Source organism: Lynx rufus, unplaced genomic scaffold, assembly GCF_022079265.1.
Source record: "Lynx rufus isolate CCGP_SWC_20201006 ecotype Redwood Valley unplaced genomic scaffold, mLynRuf1.p SCAF_8, whole genome shotgun sequence".
Classification (NCBI taxonomy): Eukaryota; Metazoa; Chordata; class Mammalia; order Carnivora; family Felidae; genus Lynx; species Lynx rufus.
In genome coordinates this window covers 83,826,724-83,836,284 of record NW_025814896.1, presented here as the reverse complement: position 1 = coordinate 83,836,284, position 9,561 = coordinate 83,826,724, and the positions used below count along the sequence as shown (strand labels likewise).

The following is a 9,561-nucleotide window of genomic DNA, read 5'->3' as shown; positions in this document are numbered from 1 at the left end:
TTTAAATCTGTAATATTTGCCAACATTATTCCTTTGGCTAAGAGATCCAGAGGTAATTTGTGATTTACATATTTTATAGTTGTTCTATCAAGAATTTAGGTACCTCCACTGTCCTTATAAGCTGGATGCAAATGATTTGACTCTTAATTACAAAACTTTAATTCTTTTTGTGTGTGTGGCACATGTTCAGGAAAAAAACACATATAAGTGAAAAGAAAAAAGCTCACACCACACAGAAATAAGCCATTAGGTTTTTGACATATGGATGTATGTATACACATATGCATGCATACATACAATTTGTGATTTAATCCTACCTATGTGAGCTGATACTAAATATACTGCTTTGTAAACATGTTATGTTTAACTTTGCAATATAGAATGAATAAATTTTCACGCATATGTGTAAAACTTTCCAACTAAAAAACAGATCTGCATAATGGGTCAAAACACAAAATCCAGTGAGATGCTGGTAACAAGGACACTACCTAAAAAAAAATTCCACCAGATGATTAAAAGTAAAACAAATGTCAAAGATACATCAGAAAACACAGAAAGAAAGCAGGGGCCAGATTTTAATATCAGACAAAAAAAAAAAAAAAGAATTTACGGTCTAGAACACACAGGATGAGAACAGCTGCATGAATGTCTTTGCTTCCAATGCATCATCGCAAACTTGTTTCTTACTCCTCTTATCTCTTTCTTAAGCGTTTCCCACTCATCTACGCCTCTTATTATTTCTTCCAGGTCCAAATGCCTCATGGGAGTGTCCTCTTTAAACCCCAGGCCAGGATGGGTCAGCCCTCCTCTAAGGCTTCCTGTTTCCTGGCTTATACCTTCAGAAGGCTGAGGATTTCCCTCTGCCTCCTGTGGTACATCTTCTGAAGGGCAGTGTGCCTCCACCTGTTGGCATGTTCTGTGGTTTTCCTTCATTTTCTTTTTGCATGTTGAGTATTTTTCTGTTATTTCTTTTGAATAAATTAATCCTAAAAGGATTAGGGCACTTTTGCTCCTTCTCCAGCAATACAGAGCTCCTACAGGGAAACAAGCCCTAGACTATAAACTATGTGATATGTTTCTTAAGTCATTTTTAATCTCTAGATTACTCCTCCATATTATTTTCCCTCTTGAAAATTTGTTTAAAAAGTTGTTTGTTCTCTGGAGTTTCCCAAAGTCTAGATTTTGCTGACTGCTTCTTCCTGCATTTTCTAATATGTTCCTCTGTTCCTTTTATTCTCTGAAAATTGGTAGTTAAATCAAAAAGCCTCATCAGATTCTGGTTTCCCCCCCCCCAAGATGAGCCATGTACCTCCATTAGGAGGAACAAAACCTGGTGTCTCTTTTATTGTGATATTATCAGATACTGATAATCATTATCTAGATCAGGGGTCTGCAAACTACAGCCTATGGACAAAATCCAACCAGTGCACCCTGTTTTTATAAATAAAGTTTTACTGAAACAATCACGTCCTTTGCCAATGGCTGCTTCCACACTCCAATGCAGACTTGAATAGTTGCAACAGAGACTATAGGGCCCACAAAGCTTAAAATATTCACTATCTGGTCCCTTACAGAAAAAGTTTATTGACTCCTGATCTAGATCCATCCAGATTGCAAAATCATAATTTTCTTTTTTTACAAAATCATAATTTTCTAATTCTACCATTGCTTCTTTTTTATTAACTGAAACATTCCTGTAAAGAGAAACTTCTTACCAACTCCCTAGTTATCATATAGGAACAGCAGGATACATGCTAGATTGTCTACTTACCAGTTTTTAAAATAAGGTAGTTTCCTAGTGTTCTCCAAAGGCAGCCAATGAAGAGTTGAGAGTATTTCTGTATGTGTTTGTGTGTATGTGTTGTTTTAAAGTACCATTATGAACCCGTGGATTTAAACACATTCCCTATGCTTAAATCAATTGCATTCAATTCTTATTAATGCTTAAAATTGTCCCATCTTTTCTAAGTAGTTTATTTAAATTGTCTCCTGAGTCTTTTTAAAATAATCCACATATTACTGGGAGCTTTTATTACTATCTGGTCTAACAAGATGTTCCTGGCTAATCTTGTACATTTCTTTCCCCATACAGGGAATTATCCATTTCTCCAAGGAGATGTCATCCCTTAGTAAGAAATGATATTTAGTGAACAGAATCCAGATGCACGGGGTACACACTGATACTGGGGAAATTATTATTTCCAAGTCTTTTTTGAAAACAGAGCTTGAAAATGTCTTTTTTTTTTTTTAAAGAAAGAATACTATGAATTTATACTGATTCTTCTGATTCAAATTCAGGATTTTGGGATTTTTACTTTATCTCCTTGATCTTATACCTTTAGCTTTTTTTAACTACTATGAAAATGTTAATTTTAAACAAACGAAAATAATACTCACTTAAATTATCCCATATACAGGAAAGGAATATAAGCACTATCATCAATAATATGATTACCAAAAATTTTCAGCTTTTTGTGTGTGTGGTTATTTTTTCTATTGGAATATATTCCACTGGGGTTATCCAATCAAATCACCCTGTTAGAAAGTTAAACGTTTGTTTTTGATGAAAAAGGACATTTTGACATGACTGTTTCAAAACAACTCAAATTACTGAGGCATTGTTTTTATTACCAAGTAATATTTGCAACAGAAACCATGGTTCCCCACCCAATCTCTGAACCACACCCCCAGACAGGATAAAGGGTGGGATGAGGCTCAGAAATGAGGTGTGTCCATTGCATACATTACGAAAAACAAAAACAAAACAATGTCTTAAGAGGAAAAAACATATTCTTTCATTTTATTTTTTTAAAGTACAGATTCCCTAAAAGGAGTAATAATCCAAACTATTACTAGTAATTTACCCTTTCATATTAATGGGCTCTGCTAGGAACAGGGGAAGAAGTGTGAAGTCACTACCTAACCAAGGAAAGGGGAGTCAAAGAAGAAGGTGACGGAAAAGGGGGAAAATGTGAAGATTCTCAGAATACAACTCAAAAACGTTTATTTCAGTGCTGAATCACTGAACTGTATACCTGAAACTAGTATTACACTGTATGTTAATTATACTGGCATTTAAACAAAAACTTAAAAAAAAACTGTTTCTTTCTTCCTACTTTTCCCAAGGTTCACCATCAGAAGACAACCAGATAGAGTGGGGGTAGTCAGCATCCTCAAGCTTCCTTTAAATTACCAAATTGCTTTTGAGAGGCCTGACTTCTCTCTTCATGGGTACATTTCTGTTCCTTCTTCACACATGATCTTAGCCAAAAGGCCGAGAAGCGATGCATTTCTGTTCCTTCTTATTTCCTCCCTTTGTCAGCAACTAGACCCCAACACCTGACCTTTATTGCCCACCTGCTTCTATTCATCAACCTTTGTCCCACATTTTTCCTTAAACTCTTCTTTCCAGCTAATCCCTTAAGTCAGGCAAATGAAAAGCGAAACTACCCCTCCAGTGATAGTGACCTCCAACTGGCCCAGACCAGTTTAACCCCTGACTGAGGCCTACAGTGACAGACCAGGGAATGACCTCTAGAATGACAGACAACTTCCTTTACCTCATTATAATACTAAAGTCCCTGCCCAAAGAGGAGCACAAGCCCCATTCATAGAACACAATGTATGCATAGGCATGCTGCCTCAAGGCTCATGCCAAACCCTATGCCACCTCTACATACAATGGCAGGGCTTCCCTATTTAGATATTCATCCTAACCTAAATAAAAGGAACCCATCCACCCTTGCTCAGAGAGTCAAAGCTTTGGAAACAATTCCCCCATGATCTCCTTATTTGCTGCAAATAAAGTTTTCTTTGTGAGGCAACTCAATCTGGTGCAATTTCTGACTCACCAAGCAGTGAACTCCTGTTGGTTTCATTACACCTTCCCCTGTCCCCCTTTCTTCTCCACTATGCTTTAAGCCTGGATTTGGCAAACTATAACCAACAGCCAAACCCAAGTGCCACCATTTTTTTGTAAATAAAGTTTCATTAAAACATAGCCAGGTCCATTTGTTTACACATTGTCTATGGAGGGTTTCACACTCTAATGGCATAAGTGAATAGCTGAGAAAGAGACTGTATGCGCCACAAAAACAAAAATAGTTATTATTTGGCTCTTTAATGGAAAAGTTTGCCAGCATCTGCTCTAAACTATGGGTTGACACTAACTTCAACCTTCTGGGATATGGCTCAGCCTTTCTGAGCTTGCAAGATCACTAAGCGTTAAACTTGCCAGTGAAAATAGGTTTACTACCCGAAGAGCACAGAATACCGATTCTAGAAATTGAACTAAACTCAGATTCAAGAACAGTGCTTGCTGAGAGCGATCCGAAGTCATAGATTCAACTTGCTATTTTTTGAGAATTCTGAAATGAGCTAAAAAAACTTTAGGTACAACACAACCTGAAATACTCAAATATTTCAAATAAGGATAATAATGACCACTATCACTGCATACTTTTTATTTGCTAGGCACCATGCTACGGACTTTACAGGTCATGTATTATCTTCTTTAATTCTTATATCAACCCTTGGAGGTAGGCACTATGATTACCCATATTTTATAATTGATATGCGCTTTAAAGGTCATGTATTAACTTCTTTAATTCTTATATCAACCCTAGGAGGTGGGCACTATTATTACCCATAGTTTATAACTGAGAAAACAGAAAGAATAAGAAACGTGCCCAGGGTCACACAGCTGGAAAGCAATGGGGCTGAAATGCAAACCCCAGCCTTCTCAGATAAAGCCCATGCTTTAAAACAACTAAGCAATGCTACTTTTAAGCCAGAACACTAGAGTTTACCATAGTCTTAAGCCTAGAATTTGAAGTTCTCCTGAGAAAGGGCTGACCTTTCTTGCCCAGGGCTCAGACTGCTTAGAGAAAAAACAGTTGTGAACAACATGGGAAGGTAAAGAATTGGTCACCAAAGCTATGAAGTAACTTATTTTATAAAAGAGATTTCCAGTTAAATATGGCTTCCTGACCACAGACATTGAACCTTTCTTCTTCCTGAGTCCCCATTAAAACAATGATAAAGGAATAAAAAAGATTTAAGTCCTCAGGACAAGAAGGCTGGAGAGGAGATATCAGCAGATGAAAAGTTTAATACATTTTTAAAAAAAGAATATATCAAGGAGGAGTGGTGACCAATCTAGCTGAGCAGGGAAAATTAGAACCAAAAGTCCTTGCAAAGGGAGCTACCAGAAGGGGAAGAGAGTGATGATCCCTTACAGAATCCTTAAGAGGCTCAGGAACCAACAGTGCTGGATATTGCACAAGGCAAGTATAAGGCTCAAGTCTAAATAGAGATTTCAGGGACGGGGGAGTAGTAAAAATATCCATATATATTAGTTGCCTCCTTAAATCTCTTTCCTCACACCACATAATCCCCAGGCAAAAAGATTGTAATTGTGTCCTTATTAAAGGAATAAAGTAGAGAGATTCCAACCACAGCAAAGGGATGGGTAGTATGAAGATGTAAAAGCTAGAGGATTAAGGAAGTTTTGTGAGCCTGTTAATGAGCCTACTTCACTTGTCCTGTCTCAAGAACTCCTATAGCAAAGTGTATGCCCCACCCTCAGAGCTCTTGCTGCTAGATTTTTTGCTGGAGATGACAAATAGTCCCAGACTTTCATATACTCATATATGGGCTCCACAAAGAAAATGCTACTACTGTCTGTACAGTGACATCACAGTGTAGCTTGCCTATTAACAGGTTCACAAAGCTCTCAGTCAACCCCATTCCTAAATGTGAACAGACATTCACAGACTATCAGATTTGAGGAAAGTCTCCAGAATGAAAAGAGAGAAGAACCAACAGGGTAAAAGAGAGCTAGATAATGTAGGAATAAAACAAAGTTTCACAAACTATAACTAATATCTTCAGAGAGATAAGAAGATACTATATCCATAAAACAAGTGGATGCTACAGAGAAGGAACAAACAGAGAAAAATAAGAGTACTTGGAAACTAAAATTATGATAAATCCATTTTTTTAAAAAATCAGTACAAGATTCAGAAAATAAAATCATGCAAACCTCCTACAGAAAAAAAAAATTAAGATGCCAGAGTAATGGCAAATAGCAGAGAAACAAAGATACATGGAAGATAAACCTGGTTAATCCAGCATCTAATTTATAAATGTTCCATAAAAAAAAAGTGAGATAGAAATTATCAAATGTAAGAAAATTTCTCTAGACTAAAATTATGAATGCTCTAATGTCCCCACATTCTTAGAACCCCAGCTGAACACAGAATATTGAAGAAAAAATCATTTTTAAAAGACTCATACCAAGGCACATCATTGTGAAATTTCAGAATAAGAATAAAGTGAAAATTCTAAAAAGAATCCACTCAGAAAATCTAGGTCACATGAATCAGAATGACATGGGACTTCTCAACAGTAATAAAATGCTAGATGACAATGGAAGAATTCCTTTAAAATTCTTAGGAGTGATTTCCAACCCAAAATCCTTTATGCAGCCAAGCTAAAAATTAGTTCGAGGTAAGACTAGGGAAGACTGCTATGAAAAACTCAGCTATAACTTGCCTGTATCTTTTAGCTCCCCTAAATACTTTCTTAGGAAGCTACTGAAATAGTACACCACTGATGAAAAGGAATGAACTAAGAAGGAAAAACATTTAAGTAGGGAATGGCAAAGGAAAGTCTCCATTGTGACAGCTGTGCAGGAGGTCTTCAATTTAAATTTAAACATTTGGGAAACACAAGTGATTGCATAAAACAGACCAACGGGGAAAATTAAAAGATTCAGGGGTAATTTTAACTTCTTTTCACCAAATATTTTTAGCTTTCCGCCTTTCAGACCCATGGCAGAACTGCTCTTTAAAGGCATCTTGTGGGTAGTGGAGCCATGTGAGTAGTTCAGGCCAACAAACTGTAAGCAAACGTGATGTGTCTCACATCTGAGCCAGAGCGTTTATTTTTATTTTTATTTTTTTTTAATTTTTTTTAGTGTTTATTTATTTTTGAGACAGAGAGAGAGCATGAACGGGGGAGGGTCAGAGAGAGAGGGAGACACAGAATCAGAAGCAGGCTCCAGGCTCTGAGCTGTCGGCACAGAGCCTGACGCGGGGCTCGAACTCGCGGACCATGAGATCATGACCTGAGCCAAAGTCGGACGTTTAACCGACTGAGCCACCCAGGCGCCCCTGAGCCAGAGCGTTTAAATGCTGGTTGCCCTCCAGAGCACTTTTCTGACTGACCAGGTTCAAGATGGTGGGTTCCCCAAAAGCCAAGGACCCCTAGGGATTCCAATGAGTAGAGTCCCTCCGCCACTCCCTTTGTTGACCCATAGTGGACATACAACATGAGCAAAAAAGAAATCTCTGTTGTTTTGACCCACCAAGATGTTAGGGTTGTTACCCAACAAAATGTAGCTCATCCTGACAAGTATGTAGAAATCCATATATGTGTAAAAATAGGACAATTATTAGAACCATAGTATACTAATTCTATACTGATAATATTTGCATCATTGTGATAATGGAAATTCTATTAATTAGAATTTTTGATATGACTATATTGAGATGTTGGGGGAAGAAGTAAGGGTCATGGTTTAAGAGAATTCAATCATTATAAAAGAGCCAACACAGGGGCACCTGGGTGGCTCAGTCGGTTGGGCATCCGACTTCGGCTCAGGTCATGATCTCACGGCTTATGAGTTCGAGCCCCATGTCAGGCTCTGTGCTGACAGCTCAGAGCCTGGAGCCTGCTTCAGATTCTCTGTTTCTCTCTCTCTGCCCCTCCCCTGCTCATGCTCTGTTTCTCCTGTCAAAAAACAAATAAACATTTAAAAAAAAGAGCCAACATATAGTGTCTAAAGTTGGTAAATAAGAGTAAAGAGTATTATTTTGGCAATATGGAGATAAACACTAGAAGAAACAGTTTAGAGTACTGAAAGAGATTTCTCTGGGGGAATGGAAGTGTGAATGGGAGCAACAGACTGTCAGTGCTGTTTGACTTTAACTATGTACATGTATCACTTTGATCAAAATTAATTTTAATAGTCACTCTAAGCACTTAATTTTATTTGATAGGTCTATCTTAAAAGAGTTGAGCATTAAGTTAGGCTCCCCTATATTTCACTGAACTTGTGCCCTGAAGGCAAAGTTGTGTAAATCTTTTCCTACCCTAAATATGAGCCTTTTCCTGATCTGCCCTGGTGTTCCCAAGGCCTGGGAATGGGGGTAAGGGGTAGGTGGGTGGGCTGTATGTCAAGCCTGAGCAAAGGTGTATGGGCTCCCCTAGGAGGGAAACAGTGTCATCAAGTCTGATTCATCTAAAAAATAAACGCTTTGTAGAACGCAAACCCGGATAAGCTGCTGGGCAGAAGCTGGAAGAAGCCACACACTTTTCTGAATAAATTATAATAACTGGTGACATAGTAAGCACTGGTCTCCTGAAATTAACTCCTGGTCTGAGCGTTCCGTATTTGCTCATAAGTTTACCTATAAGTAAGTATAAGGTCAGTCAGGATAGGGTTTTAAAGAGACCCTCCTTTCAGTAGGCTTCATTTCCAGTGAGATAAAACTCCAAGGTCCAATAGCTCAAAGTAGCCAGCAAGGCTGCAAGACCTTCCAACCCTCCCAAGCTGCTCCCTGCAATGGACGGAGTGTCCAGAAAAGAAGAGTGCTTACCCATGTTGAGTGAAGATGTCAAAGTTCAACAAGCCATTCAAATAAATGGCTGGAAGCACTCCAAGAATTATAGATTGTTAGGATGGATGTTATTATTTCTTCAATAATGACTAAAGAAAAAATAATAGCCTTGCTACAGACTATAAACTGTTGTAAGTGCTTTATGAATAATCTTGTGTGGTTGGTATTATTATAATCATCATTTTACAAATAAGGAAACTGAGGCACAAAGAGGCTAAATATCTTGCTCAAGCTTGTGAAATAAGTTGCAGAGATATAATTCAAATCTGGATATGCCAATGGACTCAGGGTCTAAAGTGAATCACTAGTAATATTTAGAGGAAGGATAGTTTTCCAAAATTCCATATCAAAGTTCTGCACCAAATAGAGTGGGGGCTGCTTTTGAAAGATGCTATTGCTACTCACAATTCCACAAAGCATGGAAGTATGTGAAACAATCATTCCCCCAACTGCATAGGTCTACTATTTATATGAAGCTATTTAACTTAATTACAAATAATTTAGGCTACAGATGGGAGCAAAGCAACATTAAGGATCTTGATTTTGAAACTGTTCTAAAATAGCTTTTAAAATCTAGGAGGCAAATTGTCTTTCCAAATGGAAATGAATGTGTGACACAGTGAAGTCTTAAAGTTATTAGCATTTTTTCCTGAGCCCCCATCTATTTTCTTTGTCATTTACACGATGCATAGCCTTTAATTTCAGCTCTGTGATCAAAGAGATACAATTCGAGAAGCTCACTATTAAAATCAATGGCTACACCTGGCAAGGGGTACAGCAGTGATGTGATGGCAGCTTCTCACCCTTGACAAAGGGAGACCAGAATCTCCTAGTGGTTTCAGGCAGAGACCCCAGCCCAACCTCTAAACAAAAAGTG

General features: G+C 37.9%; 1 pseudogene; it reads right to left on the bottom strand.

The window, feature by feature from the left end:
• Positions 1 to 606: 606 nt before the first annotated feature.
• On the bottom strand, positions 607 to 946 carry LOC124503059 (transcription elongation factor A protein-like 8; annotated as a pseudogene).
• Positions 947 to 9,561: the final 8,615 nt, after the last annotated feature.